At 38.5% G+C, this 18385-nt stretch overlaps 1 protein-coding gene and 1 pseudogene across 2 annotated transcripts in view; one reads left to right on the top strand and one right to left on the bottom strand.

Annotated features, from left to right (window-relative positions):
* The window catches only part of Gulp1 (GULP PTB domain containing engulfment adaptor 1), a 231620-nt gene that overhangs the window by 111916 nt on the left and 101319 nt on the right, over positions 1–18385 (bottom strand). The gene's annotated exons all lie outside the window — the stretch shown is intronic.
* LOC119803816 lies at positions 6583–6977 on the top strand (annotated as a pseudogene).

The raw sequence follows: 18385 nt of genomic DNA, 5'->3' as shown, positions 1-18385 counted from the left end.
TTAAACATTAACCTTCCTCAGTCATTTGCTCAAGCCTAAAAAGTTAAAAACCATCATTTAGTTTGAAATTACCATTCAGTGAAAGATCCTTTATGGGCTTACCAGCGACTTGACACATATCTACCAATGCATTGGCAAGATTTGTCACCATGACACAAAATAGACACCTTGGAAGGAGGACCTCAGCTGAGAAACTGCCTCCATCAGACTGGCGTGTGGGCATGTTTTTGTGGACAGTTTCTTAATTGCTAACACCGTAAGGGAATCCAGCCTACTATGAGCAGAAGAATTCCTCAGCAGGTAGGCTCGAGCTGTATAAGAAACACGGCTGGACCTGAAGAGCAGAGCAAGCCAATAAGCAGCATTCCTCCATGTTCTCTGCTTCAGTTACTGCCTTCAGGTTCCTGCCCTGCGTCCGTCAGTGGCTAAGTGTGGTCAGGAAGACGTGAAATCCAAAGAAACCTTTTCCTCTCTGGAAGTCATTTTCAGTCAGTGTTTTAATGACCGCAACAGAGGAACAAATTAATACAACTCTTTGTGCTTTCTCTAAGACTGGGGAAAATAAACTTGTAATATCTTACACAGGAATGGATTGTTGGGGAATCAAAATATGGTTAAATATGCCATAAAATTTAAAGTACTGTGTATTGAGAAATGACTGTCTTGAGTTAGCAATCACATATTATCTCAAAGAATACTATGGTAATGACAATTATAATATATCCATCAACAAACACTTTTGAATTTCTGTATTTGGATTGGGCCAGTGCCCCCTGCTTTTCCCAAAAAAGCTCAGGATGCTATTTTTCTCTGGGAGCAAGGACACCATGACAAGGGCAGTTCCTTACACCTTTTTTTTGCCTCCTACCTTTCCTAGAACAACGTGAACACAACATAATGGCCCACATCCTCTGATTAGAGGAGGAGTTACAAAGATTAATCCCACTGTCTTGACCTCAACAGAAATAAAAATCCCCAGTGATACAGAGACCATAACTCTTTTTCCACCAAAAAGCACATGTTGAAAAAAGAGGTGCATGGTTATTTGTAGGTACACAAGCAAGTTCTCGATTAACTTTTGTCTGTGAAGATTTTAAACATATCCTATTTCTTACAATAACAAACTGGTCATGTAACAACATAGTTAATAAAAGATAACTATAACTATGACATATATGTCACAAATTAAAGGTAGAAATATTAAAGTTGATATATTATAACATAGAAATAAATTTGTATATGAATATAATCCTCTCTGTAGTAGAGCCATGCTTTATATTTTTCTGGGGATGAAAACGACAGACACAGAGCAACTTTTAACCCAGCCTATGACCTTAGACAATGTGGGTTTTGTTAGGTGTGTGTGGGGGGGGGGGGAGTGTGGGGTGTGTTAGCAGCAGCACTGAAGCTTTTGGGTGTACTAGGCTTTCAGCTTTCCTGTTTGAAGAAAGACCTTTTAGTTTAGTTGTGCATTTGGCATTGTTTGAGTATCTACCCGAATGTATTTACCCAGTCCCATGCTTGGCTTTTTTTTTTTTCAATTTAATGGCAGAAGGAAGTCAGTTCATGTTAGATTTTGTATGCTATTTATTCAACCTCAATCAATCAAATAGCTTATGACTAATTTACTCATTAAACATAAGACAAGTAAATAAAAATCATTTGAAGAAACTTAGTAAGGCCTGTGGGTGTAGGCCGATGGCAAAGTGTTTACCTAAAATGCACAAAGCCCAGGCACCACGCACACACACACACACACACACACACACACACACACACACATACACACACACAAAGCCAGGAGGTGTGGTGATAGTTCATTTGTATTTTAAAAAAATAAACCTTGCCAGAAGCCACAAGAACAGATATAAAATAGTCCCACTGGTCAGCCTTATAGACCAGGCAGTGGTGACACATACCTCTAATTCCAGTAGCCACATTAGTTTACCATAGAAATTGGGCAATTCATGCCTTTAATCCCAGCCGTGCATGCCTTTAATCCCAGTCCCAGAGAGGAATACAAAACAGAAGACTGTCTCATTCTGAGATTCCTGGAGACAGGATCACCATTTCCAGCTGAGGAAGATGTAAAAGCAAGGGCCGGTTGTTTTGCTTTTCTGAGCTTCAGGTTGAACCTCAGTTTCTGTCTCTGGGCTTTTATTAATTGTCCTTCAAAGAGGGAAATTTTGGAAGAGTCATAACTTCATAATAATTCATTTCACTCTTGAAAAAGCACTGTCTGTCACCTATCAACACACCTAGCCCATGTAAGTGACTTCCTTAGAAAATTACTTATTTAATCCTGTGATATTATGCACTTCAGTGAATCAGAGAAAACAAAACCTGAGTTTAGGGGGATAAAATTCAAAATAAAAATTTATTATATGCATGCTGATAAATAAAAGCAGTGGAAGCAAAAGCATCTAAGGAGACAAGTAACTAGAATAAAACGAGAGAAGCTCACTCCAGCTGAACAGAGAGGAACCATAGCAGTGAGCTTTGAAGAGATGCCTTCTTCCTGTCTCCGAGCTCCCCGTGCCTTCCCCGGCACATACGTTTCATGCATCTTCTCTGTCTGCAGGCATTGATCGGGTCAGGAGAGGAGTACTAAAGAAGACAAACTCCCTACCCTTGCGGAGACGGGTTTTGTTTTCGACATGGAGGTTCTGAAAACAAAGCTAGAGGAGAGGGCAGTGGCAGGTACTGTAAAACAGAAAGCAGATAAACACGCTGGGAAGCGATACAGGGGCTCATTATTTTATCGCTGACGTGATGAATGGTGGATAAGGGGACGGTGATTTGGGGGGTAGATCTGAGCAAAGAGAAGTAGAAAGGCAAGAGATGACTGACAAGATGAAAGACCACTGTTCTTGACTGGGGGAAACACTTTGTTTAAAGATAATGTTAAAGCAGTCCCCAAGCCCCGCATTTGCTCTTTCCTTAAAGCTGGACTTGGCTTCTTGCAGGGCAGCAATGGTGCTGTGTAACAGCATGGTTCAAACTCTTCCCCTTCCTCCAATTACAAATACCAGACAGGTGCACCTCTAGTGTGCATTGTGCTTACATGCCATGTCTTAGTCCTTCCCTGACCTGCATACTTCTTTTTATTTTATAAATGGAGAGCAGCAAGATCATTGTAATGTTTAACATGACAGTGCTAAAGCTTGGAGTATGATATGACTGCTTATATTTAAATTAGTACACACATTGGACACATTCGCCAGCAACCTGATCATAATTGGCTTAATAAGAGATGATTTAGAGGTGGCTTTACACAGCCTATATTACTCAGTATTTCAACTGTGGAGATTTTAGTTGCGGGTTTCCTACATTAGGTGATTTTTATTTTTGCATTCTTTAATTGATTGTACAAACCGTTAACCTTTAAATGCTTAGCTTCCAGAGGTAATTTGCAATCTCCTACTTTAAAGTCATTATTTTATTGAGGTAATAAAAAAATGCCCATGTAAATTTGATTAAATGTGATGGTTACTCAGTCATGCTAAAGACATTTTGCATTCCTAATCTCAGCTGTTCTGACCTATAATCCTAAGCAAGTGTCCACCGCTGTCTATTCATGTTCCTATTTTTTCTGTAAAATAAGAGAAGCTACAAATCATGACAGTTTCACCCGTCTATGGTACAAATGAGCATTGAGAAAGGTGCTGTGTACAGAAAGAAGAAGGCGGCGCCTAGAACGTCTAGGTGAGTATCAGACAACCTACAGTTACCTTTAAAGCAGCTGGAGTAAGTAATGTCTCTGGTATTGAAGTAGAGAACGTTACAAACCAAGGATCAGGGAGTCATTTTAAAGGTTGGGCATCACCAACCTAAGGACCTAAGGACCTAAGGACCCCCATCAGAACACATGAACTGTGAGGAACAATGAGCAGGAAGCTTTGCCAACATGGTGAAACAGCTCAGTGTGTGCAGTGGGGCTAAGTAAAGACCTGCCACAGCTCTGCTCATTCTGAGGATGGAAATGCCCTGCTTGGCTACTGGAGAGGGTGATGAGAACGGAGGTCCATATCCAGCCGAGCAGTAGTTCTCAGCCTTCTTAATGCTGAGACACTTTAATACAGTTCTCCACAGTGTTGTGACCCCTAATGGTAAAATTCTTTCTATTGCAACTTCATAATTGCAATTTTGTTACTGTTATGAATCATAATGTAAATATCAATGTTTTCTGGTGGTCTTAGGTGATCCCTGTGAAAGAATCATGTGCCCCTAAAGAGGCTGAGATCTACAAGTTGAGAATTGTTGCTATAGAAGATTCATATGGGTTCCTAGGAATAATGCCATATCTAAAGAACATAAAACTTAAAGAAATTTGCTATTTTACATAAAAAGTACTTTTATAACTTTCAAGATTGAGCACTTGCTCAAACAAATAATGAAGATGTAGTGGGGGAAATATGCTTTCCCTCTTCCAAATAGAACAAACTGATAAATCTAGTCTGTAGCAGACTCTAACTTCAGCTTGGTACATACAGCTGCATTAGATTCCGTGGGCTTTGAAGTATGAAGATCTACAGACCACTCTTAAAGGGAACCAACACATTTACTTCTAAATACTCTTCATCCTTGGAAAATAGATATAACCTGGAAAATGTAATTGCTAACAACGTTGGGTCGTTTTTTTTCATAACACTCATTCTATTGGTTAGCAGATATGAAATGAATCACACAGTTGGCACGCAGTAAAGCAAAGATGTCTTAGAAGAGTTACTCTACCAGGACTGGTGTGATAATGTTGATGAAGTATACAAAACTCTAGAGGACCATCCTATGGTATTGGTAAAATGAGAGGCTACTGAAGATAAACAAATTTTACAGTTTTTAACCTAACGAGAAAAGAATACACACATTCAGAAAAATTTTGACAGTTCATCTTAAGGAAAATTCAATTTCAAGGGCACAGTTTACAAAGATATTTTCTTCATGAAGGTGGACTGTAAAAGATATTCGCTCATGAGGCACATACATGATATACAAATTATATTCAGCCTATACTTTAATTCACATATTCCTGTCTTAATAACACACATGTATGGTAAAAACACAAGTAAAGCACGAAGGTATAAGAGAAATGGTCAACAGAAATTGAAGTATTACTTTTTTTTTTTTCTGTTGAATTCACCATAGGGATTCTTATGTCCTACTTTGGAAACACTGATCAAGGAAAAGAGATACTAAGATGTGTGAATTGCTATGAGAGAAGTGTGAACACACATCTGTGATTAGAGGATGGGGGAGCATGCATACAAATCAGAGAGGAGTATAATAATCACACAGCATGCGAGAGAAGGGGCCTAGCGTGCGCTTCAAGTGGAGGCCATGACAAGGATGCTGTTGGGCGCTTTGATGATGATGGTAGATTCTATTAAAAGAAAATTTCATAATGGGATTTTAGAAAAATGTGATAAGGGTGGCATAATTAGTTAATCTTTTTGAAAAATACAAGCAAGGTAATAACAAACTAAGAAATGAAATCTACAACAAAAGCAGACGCCAGGATGTGATAGAATCCTAAGATCCTTATCACTTCATATCCTTTATCCTTACATTGTCCTACCCTGATTTTACACAGGACCTCAAAGAAAGCGGTCAGTAACTTCCAGAATAATTACCTTACAGGACAAGCAAGTACGGATAAAGTCTCAAAACCACTGATTTTTCAAGCATAGACTTGACAGAGTTTGGTGAGATCTCTCATAATCAACACTGAGCCCTTTCGAAGGCGTGCCTGCTGTGGGTATGAAGAACAGAATACAGGAACATGAGCTAGAAAGCAGAGCGCAGCCTTTGAATAGACTCCAGGACAAGCTTTGCCTCTCCATTGCTGCGTCTGAAGGAGCAATAGCATCAGTCAGGTGGGGGCAATCTGAGGGATTGCCAAAGCAGGCTCTTCCTGGGCTGAGGCCACAGAGTACAACACAAACAGACAACATTCAAATCAGCCATGCAATGCCGTACAGAGGACTCAAGAAGGCTGTGAAAGTTGTCACAGTTGAAATTGTGAGGTAATAAATGGCTGTGGGTACCAGCAACGTATATAGAATTTATTTATAGGAAATTAATGCAAAAGATGTCTCTGTGGAATTGAAGACAGCACTTTAGATTATTTGCAAGAATGTAGAAAAAATTAAAGAAAATTTAAAAATCTTTTAATACACCCCAAAATCCATAGCCTTCCGGTGAGAGTAATAGCACATGAGATAACATTTTTCTATACCAACCCTCTGGAGAAAATAAAGGGTTTGGGTTAACATTTAGGAAACATCAGAAAAGTCCTTGCCCTATAAATTTACAAAAGCAACCTTCAGAAACAGTCTCACAGTCAAGATAAATTCTGAAAATAAAAATAAATTGAAAAATAAAATTGAATAATAGTCATTATATAAACAAATTACCTAGAATAAAATTGGTAAGGTAAAAGTCAGAGGCCATGACAAATAAGGGAGTGCAATGCTATATTTTCAACACACAAGAGAGTATGAAGTTTTGAAGGTAGGAAGGGGCTTGTGAGTTACAGAACCCATGGAGATCATATAGAGCTAAAAAGTTAGAACAGAGGGGCCCGGCACAATGGCTCCTGCAAAGAAGGGTGGTGAGAAGAAGGGCCGTTCTGCCATCAAAGAGGTGGTGACCCGAGAATACACCATCAACATTCACAAGTGCATCATGGCGTGGGCTTCCAGAAGCGTGCTCTTAGGGCACTCAAGGAAATCCGGAAATTTGCTGTGAAGGAGATGGGGACTCCAGAGGTGTGGATTGATACCAGGCTCAATAAAGCCGTCTGGGTCAAAGGAATAAGGAATGTTCCATACCGTATCTGGGTACATTTGCTCAGAAAATGTAATGAGGATGAGGACTCACCAAACAAACTCTACACATTGGTAACTTACGTGCCTGTTATCACATTCAAAAATCTACAGTCAATGTGGATGAGAACTAACCTACTGAATCTCAAATAAAGTTGGAGAATTGCCAAAAAAAAAAAAGTTAGAACAGAGAAAGTAGGGGGCAGGGAGATGGGACTGGGAGGGAGATAATCAACTAAAATGGAGTAAATATGCAAATGTCATTAGGCATCTTTTTTATGCGGTGGCCTAATTAAATAAGTAAATAAAAAAATTTAAATGCCTAATTCCATGTCAAATATTAAAGCTAGTAAAATGATCTGGCTTAAATGATCCAACTTAACTAAAGTTATAATAAGGATATATAAGAAAATGATGTACAGCAAGGAAAGCCTACCAGAAAGACTATCAACAAATAAGACTGAATCCCTAGCTAAGTTATTTAAATTAAGTTGAATGGAGTTCAGAAAATAAAACACAATTAAAAATGAGTAAATCTGAGCCGGGCGGTGGTGGCGCACGCCTTTAATCCCAGCACTCGGGAGGCAGAGGCAGGCGGATCTCTGAGTTCGAGGCCAGCCTGGTCTACAAGAGCTAGTTCCAGGACAGGCTCTAGAAACTACAGGGAAACCCTGTCTCGAAAAAAAAAAAATGAGTAAATCTCAGAGAATTTCAAAATATCAGCCATATCGTTTGTGAAGTTTAGAAATAAACAATTTTGGAAAGAAAGCTATAATAAAGAACAAAAGGAGAAACTGCTACAAAGAACAATGATTCTTTTGAATGTTGTAAGTTAAAATAAATGAAGATATGTTGTGGATTACAAAAGAAATCACCAATACACTAGACATAAAAATAATCTAATGTATAATGTTATTCAAAGACGGCAAAAAAAAAAACAAAGCATAGAAGCTATATTTTTTAAACTTCATTAAACATGAAAAGATTGAGAAATATATATGTATATATGAATGCATAAGCTAATTTATATTCATAAAAAGTCAACAGAGTGACCAACAGAAAACATATTCCAGTCACAGCCTAGTAAAATTAAAGCAGGAAAAAAACATTAGAGGCCGTGAGAAGCTCTGCAACACAGTGAGGAATAAAGCTCGGACTTTACGAGGCTGAAGAAACGGAACCCAAGGCTCTGGTTTTCAATCAGGGACATAACTTGGAACTCTTAGACAGACCCACTGTTACATAATACATAACTGAGAAACATGCTAAACTCCTCCACCATCACTAAGTGCTAGTCTGGGCAACTGTACAAAAAAAAAAACAGGTTCTTCAAAATGTGTTTGTTACATGAAGAAATAAAAGCCAAGCTGAAAGAAAAAAAGTTCCTGACTGAGGGCACAAAAGGGGCACAAAACACTGCAAATTTTAGACATCTTAAAGAATATGGATTAATGCTAAAAAAATCAAAAATTACATTTATTAAACAACTGGAAATTTGAGAGAAAGCTGTTAATACTAAGAATTATGAATATGACAATATAAACTCCTTAGAGTTTATTTCCTAATTAGTTTTATGAGAGATTATAATTACATCATTTCCCCTTTCTGTTTTCTCCCTTCAAACCACATCCCTGTTCTCATGCAAATTCATGGATCTTTTTCATTAATTGCTGTGACACACATATATGTGCATAACAACATTATGTATATTCCTAAATATATATGTATATAACACGCAAATAGATTTTTTCCTAAATATGTAAGTACACATTGATCAGTCTATATAATGTTACCCGTATGTATATTTCCAGGGATAACTATTTGATATTGGATAGTTATCTAGTGTGTTCTTCCCAGAGAAAGAATATTTCTCTCATTTCTAGAATTCCTTAAACTCATGTAGTTGTTTGTTCTCTTAAAAAAGTAAGTCAAATATGATATTCTTATAATGCAATTGAGTTGTAGCATTGTAATCCCTGGAAGAAGAATCTGTTTTGTTTCAAGACACTGATGGAGGGGAGAAGTGCCCTTTGCAGCAAAGAGAGGGACAGTAGGTCTTCTTCATGAGATGAGTATCCCCTGCATGCTCTGCAGAGCACTGATGTATTTGGGATTTAATGTAGGACTACATTGTTCCAAAAAGATTCAACTGTCTGTTTTTATAAAGCTGCTTTCTTTACCTTTAAAGCTGTTTATTTTTAATGTGTAAACTAGAATCAATATTACTATTTAGTGGATTCTTTAGAACAATATACCACTGAAAAGCAGGGTAGAAATATTCTGTAACATTTTCTGCAACATTTCGCTCAACTAGTAAAACCTGATACTTTTCATCCTAGGAACAGTGAATGTATTGGAGACAGGAATGGAAAAGAAGCTAAACTTAGTTGAGCTGAAACTCTGAGTACACAGAGCTAGAAAATCAATAGCTAATCACCTAGGCAACATTTTCCAGAATGGAAGCCAAAGAAATGTCAGCCCAGCGTTCTGAAGGTATACAAAGAATGCACCTTGACTTAGCTCCGGTACAGAACTCCCCCTGGCTCTTCATATCTGGTCACAGGGACAGAATTACTAGCTCAGCAAAAGTGCTTTCAGAAAACAGCAAGGTTTCTCTTTAACATGCATGGGGACTTTTAAAAACTCGATATTCCTACTTGAAATTAAGCACTGATTAATAACATTTGATCACAATGTTGGGCCACTGGGTGCCTCAACTGATGAGGGTGATTACCATGGAAGCCTGGCAGCCTGAGTCTGATTCCTGGAATCCAGGTAAAGGTGGAAGGGGAGAACCAACTCAACAACCATGTCCTCTGATCTCCACACACGTGCAATCGCATGTAAACTCACACACAGCATGCCTACATACCACAACAATAGCAACGAATAGAAACTAAAATGATACAATAAACCTATACCAAGGTTTATTCTTTATTACAGATCGAAGTGCACATAGTTCACTTATGTGTACTAACACACTAGAGTTTTCTGGTTTAAAGAGGAAGTACATCTCAAATTTCTGTTGTTAAATCTCTAGTTTTTCAGAGAGTAAATCAAATACCGAGGAGAGTAGGGCTATGTAAGTAGAGTCAGAGAATATGGACAAAGTTTATAGTTTAGTTCCAGATAAAGTTCAGTTGAACGGTGACTGTAGAAGTTCACAATGCATGTATGTGAGATGTGGGTACATGTGCACAGGTACATGTGCATACATGTGCATACCAATCTGTAAAATTAAAATGACAAAAACTTCGTGAAAGTTTCTACCTCTGTGGCAGTTACCGAGAGAAACAACTCAGGGCTGATGATTTCATGGAGTGTTTACCTATTTTGAAAACTTTCTTGAAAGAATATTTCCACACCTTCAAAACATCTTCAAAATTAGAACATGTATTTATTTTTTCAAAGATTCAATCTTCACCCTTTGGACATGACATTTACTCTAGACAGTAAAGTCTCCCAGGCTGTAAAACAAATGTTCAAAGAATGTTTACCTAGCTATAACTGATAAGAGCAATAAATGTCTTGTGTGCTCTCCTTTCACCTCTCAATTGAATATCATTCATACCTTCAAGGGTTCACTTGGGCCTCATGCTCATGAGGGCAAAGCTGCCTGTGAGAAGTCTCCTTCTCCTTTCATAGGATGGCCAAAGCCCACACACTGATAGAGGTGGAGTAAAGTTATGGTTGATACCTAGCTTGTGACTGTCAGTTTTCTTCCAAAGCACAGAAATGGTAAGACCCAGAAGGGTGTCTCAATAGCATCAGAACCTTGAACCCTCATCCTTGAGTGGCATGCTATCGGTCAGATGAGACAGGCTGTTGTTATCAATGGTAATTATTCCTTTCCCCTTAATCAACCTTTGGGTAGAGCTTCACTTTCTTAGAAACAGCTCGCTTGATGTGCAACTTATATATCCTAGATTTCCCTAATTACAATGTGTTTTAATTATTTTTTACAACACCCTAAAAGTATATAGCCCTCGCCGTATGCTAATTATAGCATATCATCAATACGCTCAAAAGGCTACTTCACACCTACCCAAAGAGAGAAAATTGCAAAAAATGATTTCTGTGAAGAGTGAAAAGTGGTGCTCTGTGTGTGTGTGTGTGTGTGTGTGTGTGTGTGTGTGTGTGTGTGTGCAAAACATAAATACATCCTATTGGGATCAAAGCAGTTGGATCTCAAAAGTGACATGATTCTGGTGAACAGGGCAAGTGGTCAAGAGAATGTGGTTTTGCACACATGGACACCAAAACTCTGATGACAGTTTTATGCTGGTACTCAGCAACTAGTGATATTTTCCAACAATGTGAAGACTGTGCGTTGACCACAGGACCCTGCATCCCCTTTGTGTAAGAGCGTCACCCACCCGATGCTCCCTTCAGAGAAATCCGTGCGTTGCCAGCAGACCACAGAGAATTTCATTGTCTTGGCAAGTTGAAAGAAGAGAAGAGGCCATGATTACCTTTTGAACAGAACACATGGGAAACCAAGCTTGTTTTTGGCATGGCCTAGGATAGGAGCTAGGATTCAGGCTCTTGGCAGTCAGCAGAATTGCTCCATGAACCATCCCTAATTTCCTGTTGGTTTGTGCCTTTTAGCAAGCAAGTAGAATGACCAAACACAAAACGAAAATAGAAGATGGTACTTTAAAATAACTCTTCTAAATTTTATTCATTTATTTTTATTTTAGGTGTGAGTGTTTTGTTTGCATGTATGGGTTTATACCACATGCATGCCTGGTACCCATAAAGACCAGAACAGGGTGTTGTGTCCCCTGAAACTAGTGTTATCCATGGGTAGCTGTGAGTCACCTTGGGAGTCGGGACCTAGACCGAGATACTGTGCAAGAACATCCCATTTTCTTAACCACCGAACCATCTCTCCAGTCTCTAAAATAATTTTTTAAAACATTGTAAATGGCCAAGTTCATTTGTAGTGGAGAATGGATGGTCTCAGCCCGGGCTACTTTGGGGTGTTTTTGAAATAGTGAAATATCTTCTCATTTTACTCTAAAGCAGCGGTTCTCAGCCTGTGAGAATGACCCATTTTGTGGGGTCACCTAAAACCATTAGAAATACCAGATATTTACATTATGATTCAGAACAGCAGCAAAATCACAGTTTGGAAGTGGCAAGGAAAGTGTTATGCCTGGGGCTCACCACAACATGAGGGAATTGTATTCAAGGGTTGCAACGTTAAGAAGGTTCAGAGCACTGCTCCCAACACTCAGACTCGGCGCTCAGTTAAGATGACCTTTCAGATCTGATCAGCTCTGTATTTTATACTGTCATGATGGAGGAGGGTAGTCTGGCCATCCTACCCTTGGCATCAGGGCCAACTTTGCCTCACCTGCATCCTTCTCCTTTTCAAAGAGCACACTCCAGTCCCTCCTCTTCCTCTGTCTCAAACTGTCCAACTGCAAGACCCTGCCACCTACGACGTGCCAACTTGCTGTGCGCTGACATACAATTTGGGTTGATATTAACATTTTCTCCAAATGCCCTTTCTTTGAAATAGACTAGAGCCACAGAAGAAGTGAATTACTTTGCACCTCTTCAAAAGCCTCACGCGACATCACCGTAAGATCCTGCACATGTCACAGAGAGGTGTGTTTGTGGTCCTGAAGTATTCTGAGATAACGTTGCTTCATTGCTCAGAAAAAAAAAAGAGATTTCAGTAGAGGTCATTCTGCCCTCACAGATACCCAGATACCATAGTTACCTTCCTATTATCTTTTTTTTTTTTCAAAACTCAAAAGTGTGTTCTTATTTTTACGTGTGAAATACAGCTTCCTTCCTTACTCCTGGCTAATCACAGGCCCCAAGTACCCTATGGAGAAAATTATAGGAATTAAGATAATCTATAGTGAGGAGTTTTGATTCTTTGTGAAGTTGCTTGAGACTGAAGGGGTAACAATGGTCTTTGTAAATTCAATTGTCTTTTACCTGCTGCATTCTAACACAGGACACGCAACCCATCTGGTAACTTATCTTTCCTTGATGTGCCATTATTCCTTAATGCCATAATTGGGATTTTTATACAAAGTATTGCAAAGTGAGCCTTAGAAACAAGGTACTCAGTGTGAGGGGAAAAAGTGCATAATTTTAAGAACCACACAGATTAATTCTTCTTAAGAAGTTATAAACTACTCTAAGTTTTAAGCATGCGTTGTGAAGAGACGAGACTTTTTTTCTATTATCGTTTGACTGAAAATTTCAGGTTTATTCAATAACGCCAAAATTAAAAATAATCTTCAGTGTCGTAATTTTTGTGACAGCAGAACAGAGATCAGTCATACACTTCCCATGATTCATAATTAATCATTGACCAGCCCCTGATGATATCCAACTGTTGTCCACAGGCTTTGGACAGTCAGGGAGATGAGCCCCTCACCCCCTCACAGCCTTCCTCTCTTCCCTTCTAGATGTCTTCCTGCCCCTGTAACTCTCCACTACAAATTCTTCATCGCTGCTTCTATAAAGCTTACTAAATAGCAGGTTTAATTATGGCATTTCCATAGACGTAAAGAGTGAACTTCAAATGTATTTATTCCTAATTTCCTTTTGGCCCTTCCACCTCCTTTTAGGACCTTACTGCTGGCTAAGCACGATTCTTCCTTTTGCACTCTCGCGCAATGATTTAAAATAAGAGCCTACTGGCTGGACTCACACGGGACACGTATAACAAATGATTTGCCCAGTGGTTATACAGCTGTAGTCAACGTTTCAATGAAAACGTGTTCACGTAGCTTTCTCTGTAAAGACCCTGACGACAGCTTCAGGGCAGTAGACAGGAACTGGAGGAACTGCAAGGCTCACTATCTTGCAATAGGTTCACCATTGCAAGCATCAGTCAGCCGCAGCAGCGTCGCCTTGCAGCAAGACGCACTTAATTGATTTTAATGAATAAAGTCGATGACTTTTATCAAGGAAATTTTAAGAAGGAACATATCCTGGAAATTACAAGATTACCCTCAATTCGCCGACACAGTAGCCATTTCGATATTTAATTTAAATATATGAAATGAAGATATGGAAAATACATATTTTTTTAAATTGTACAGTTCTTTTATTTAGAGACAGTATCGGGCAAACTGAAAACCTGATAGCAGCATATAAAGGATATATTTAATTTTCTCAAAAAAAAAAAAACCACTATCTGAAAACCAGAGAGAAATATATCATATGGCTAATATTGTAAGTGACTAATTAAGAAACGACTTAGGCCTTGATAATGTTTACAGACTTAACCACGAAAAGCAGATATTGGGGCATAAGAATAATTACGCACATGATAAGAAGTAATTTTTAAAACACAGAAAATATACTGTGGAGTATGCGGGTATCAGTTAGTATAAAAATACAAGATGAGAACTCCTGGAGAATAGTGTTTCAGCCATGATGAGAAAGATACACACGAGCAGAAAGGGCATGAAAGGAATGATATGTAGTTTGATAACCAGGCATCCTAAGGAAACAAACTAAAGAGACTGGAAAGGCTGGGGAAATGATTGCTAAAATAAATAGTGTGTATCGTGGCATGGGGATTTTCGTGTCTGTGTTCATCAGGATACTAGCCTATAATTTGTTATAAAATCCTTATCTGATTTTGTATCAGCCTAGATTATTAAATTGAATTTGAAGATTTTCTCCTTTTGAAAGAATTTGAAGAATATGAGTGTTTTAACCTCTTTAAATGTTTGCTAGAATTCGGCAGTGAAGCCATTAGGTCCAAATCTTTACTCTGAAGCAAGGTTTATACAGACTCAACTTCCTATTCACTAAGGGGGAGATGACTTGGGGGTTTAGAGAATCTATTACTCTAGCAGAACACTGGGCTCAGTTTCCAGCACCACACAGCATCTCACCATCTGTGACTTCAGTTGTAGGGGATTAGATGCCTTCTTCTGACCTCCACAGGCTCCCCGGGCTTGAATGCACACAAAACATTCATGCACATTAAATAAAATCAACACATCTAAAAATAAATTCGAGACACCTCAGGTTTTGTACTTCTTCATAATTTACTATTAGTTAATTGCGCAGATTCTAGAATTTCTACATGTCTTCTGGGTGATGCAATGTGTTCACACTGCTTGTCACATCAATCTCTTAGGATCTCTGAACCTCTCTGGCTCCCATATAATGAATCTGCCTTCCTTTCAGAGTTTGATATCTCTCTTTTCTTATTTAGTCTGCCTAAAGCTTTATTGATTTTATCTTCTCATATAATCAGCTTTTAGTGTCACTGATATTTTCTCTTATTTTTTTACTCTCTATTTCAATTAGTTCTCTGATCATTTTTATTTTGTCAGTTAATTCTGGGCTTATATGTTTTTTCTTAATGCCTTAAGGCCTAATGTTGGATTATTTTTTCACTTTATACTAATGTGTTTGTGTGTGTGTGTGTGTGTGTGTGTGTGTGTGTGTGTGTGTCTGTGTGTGGTTATAAACTGTTACAAGTGTTCCTATTCTGCAATGTCATGTGTTCAGAATGGTGTTTCCATAGTCATTTGTTTCGAGATTTCTAGACACTTTAATTCCTTTGAATAACTGAGTATTTAGAAACTTTTCTTTTCTTCCTGCCTTCCTACCTTTCTTCCTTCCTTTCTTTTCATTACTTCCTTTCTTGGGGAGGTCGAGTTCTGATTATGTAGATGACTGGTAGCCACTCTATAGCCAAGCTTCCTCTTGCATTCCTGAGATTTCAATCTTTATTCAGTCTCTTCTGCTGGGATCTCAGGCTTCTGATAGCATAGCTGGAAGCACATTTCCAAGTTATCACAGATTTACCGTTTTCAAAATCTTCCCCATTAGAAATGTTCCCTATTATCAGCTTCTAATTGCACATCACTATAGTCATAAAAAATATCTGATGTGGCTTCAGCCTTCTTAAATTTACTAATATGTGTTCTGTGGCTTGATACACAATCCCTCCTAAAGAACATTCCACATGCATGTAAGCAGAAACCCAGGGCTACATCCCTATAATCTGTGGGTTCACCTGGCCTAGAGTTTACTTCAGATCCAACCGAGCGTTTTAAATTTTCTGTGTGAATGAAACTTCCATTTTGAAAAGTATATGAAAGTTGTCTAATATGAATGTGCTGTGTAGAATGTGTGCTTCAGATATATGAGTATTGACTTTGCATATGTGAATACTCTGAGTGCATATTTATACTGCTTAATTCCCAAGGTGACGGGTACCTTGATATTTACGTATGGACCTTCTTTGTCTCACTTGACACTTTAGAGATGACATCTATTTTTATCACCTATGAGCACCACTCTCAGAGCTCTTCTCTAGCTTTCGTTGTGTAGGATGATTCTGTCCATCTTTCTCTGTCCTTAGAGAGGAAGTAAATCTCTTGTAGACAGTATAGAGTTGATACCCAGTTGATATCTAGTTGGGCTGGATAGATGGCTCAGCAGTTCAGAGCACCCACTGCTCTTGCAGAGGACCCGAGTTCAATTCCCAGCACGCACATGGTGGCTGACGATTGTTAATAATTATATTTGATGCACTCTTCTGGCCTCTCCTAGCACTTGTACTCATGCAGATACACACATACAAAGCAATAAATAATAAAAAATAATCCTTAAAAAACTGTTATATAAATTTTGATTGGAATATTTTACATGTTTACATTCAGGATAGCTATTGAGCCAGAGCTGCGGTATTGCCGTTTTTCTGTTTGTTGTGAAGCATGCGACCCCTTCTCTCTGTCTTCCTTTGCGACTGTCATGTGGTGAGTCCTTGTTCTTCACGTTGAATATGTAGCCACCATAAATTTTTGGTGTGTAGTTACCCTGAGATTTACACAGGACATTGTAGCTACAAAGGCTTGGCACAACAAATAATAGCTTGATTTTGATTGCGTATCAACAATCTGTGCTTTTACACTCCATCAAACATTTCATGTTTTCAATGTAAAGTGTTTTCATGTTGTTTTCTCTTTTAACCTTTATGCTAAGAAATGTAAGTGATTTACATAGCAGTATCACAGAACCAGGTAAAGCACTAGAAACTTGATTATACACTAAATTACACCAGCGAACTAGAGACTTGTGTGTGTGTGTAATATTAATTAGGTTCCTTTCTTTTAGCTGAAAAGAATTACCCTTAGCACGTCTTCTTGAGTTTATAAGTAGTAAATACTCTCAGTTGTGGTCTAGAAGAGTCTTTACCTCTTATTTCTAAGGACCAGCTGTGCCGGACAAGAACACGTGATTTGTTGTGGGAATTTACCCATTAGCCTAATGACCAGTGGAATGGAGAGAGTCAGCCCGATGGGCACAGTCTCCTCTGGCAATATGTAGTCCCTTAAAAGCAAGTGAGGAATGTCAGTCTCTCACTTGGGCTTAGAAGGTTTCCTTACACCACGGCTAGGTGGCCTAGTCTGGAGTTTTCCCCCATGTGTCACTTCATTTGTGTATTTGTGAATGTGTTATTTACAGCTCATCTCTTAACAAATAGTCCTGATCCAAGACTTCCGCATTTGCCCTTCGGTGCTTAGACTCAACTTCTCTCTCTCCTAACTGCTCTCAAGTGACATCCACATCCTTCCACTCTCCTAACTAGGCACGGTTTGCCCAGATTCCTGCCAGCCTCATTGGAGCCCCCTCATGTATGAGAAGTTGCCTTTCTCCTGATGATTTCAAGGAAGGACTCTCTTTACCTTAGATTTGACAAAGTGAATTTGTCTTATCTAGGTGTCGTTCAGATATAATTTAGCTGGAAAGCTCTGCTCTTCTCATACTTGGAAATTTCTGTCTTTCTGAATATTAGGAAAATGTTTGGGGTTATTTAAAAAAACTTTCTTGAACTTTTGTCATAGTCTTCTTGTATGTTAATTTTTATAACAAAAAGATTTATTCCTTTGATGTTATCCTGTGAGATTTATGGTATTATCCATTCATTTTATTCCTCTATTTTTCAGTCTGCACGTTTCCTAATAATCTTCTCACTAATTTCCCAGCTTCTTAGGTCTCATCAGTCACGATGCTGACATTCCTCATTACATTTTTCACTTCACTAATTATATTCTCAGCTCTAGAACCTCAGTTTGATTCTTTTTTAGCGTCATGTCTATTTTCCTGTTACTCTCCTCGTTCGGATAATTTATTGCTTTCCTAATTTCACTTCATTGTTTTATTGCATTTCTTATTGTAAGTTAGCTGCACTTTCACAAAACAGACAGTCTGAATTTTAGTTCGGAGGTACATATTTCTTTAGGTCAGGCTATTGGTGTTTTCTTTTGAGTATTTATCGGTGTCACGTTTTCTTGATTGCTCATGGTTTTTCTAGCCAGTATACAACAGAAGGATTTATTCTAGTATCTACAGACTGAGTTGGTCTGGGAAATTTTTTGTATGAATCAAGCATCCAGAAATCCCAAGAAGGATGTCTGATATGGCTCAAAAGAGGCTTGATGTTGAAGTCCAAGGTAAAGCTTTTGTATCAGCTGTGTCTGTGGGGTCCAATTCATTGATCGATTTGAGAATTGGGTCTATAAGAGAAAGCCTGGATGTTGGGTCCATAAGAAAGAGGC

Source organism: Arvicola amphibius, chromosome 18 (genome assembly GCF_903992535.2).
Source record: "Arvicola amphibius chromosome 18, mArvAmp1.2, whole genome shotgun sequence".
In the NCBI taxonomy this organism is placed as follows: Eukaryota; Metazoa; Chordata; class Mammalia; order Rodentia; family Cricetidae; genus Arvicola; species Arvicola amphibius.
This window is presented reverse-complemented; position numbering and strand designations above follow the sequence as displayed.